The sequence below is a fragment of the Cucurbita pepo genome, chromosome LG02, assembly GCF_002806865.2.
Source record: "Cucurbita pepo subsp. pepo cultivar mu-cu-16 chromosome LG02, ASM280686v2, whole genome shotgun sequence".
In the NCBI taxonomy this organism is placed as follows: Eukaryota; Viridiplantae; Streptophyta; class Magnoliopsida; order Cucurbitales; family Cucurbitaceae; genus Cucurbita; species Cucurbita pepo.
The window spans coordinates 10,882,040-10,882,327 of record NC_036639.1 but is presented as its reverse complement, the minus strand read 5'-3'; positions in this window follow the sequence as shown (position 1 = coordinate 10,882,327).

The window sequence follows — 288 nt, the reverse complement described above, 5'->3', positions numbered from 1 at the left end:
TGGCTTTAGTTGGGCTTTCCCACTCGTTGTTGGCCCAATTGGTTGGAAGTGGGCTCAGAAACTCGACGAAGCCCAGGTGTTGGCATCCATTTGTACTCCGTTTTATAACGGGTTCCTGGGTTGAACCGGCCCAGCCCATCTCCTCCTACTGGCCTCTCTCCATTATCTACTGCTGACATAATAAAAATAATTCAGTATATTTATTTGATTAATTCAATTATGTTTAAGTCAGATGAATTTTCTTAAAAGTAAAGTAATTTTTTTGGGGTAAAAGTATAAAGTAATTTT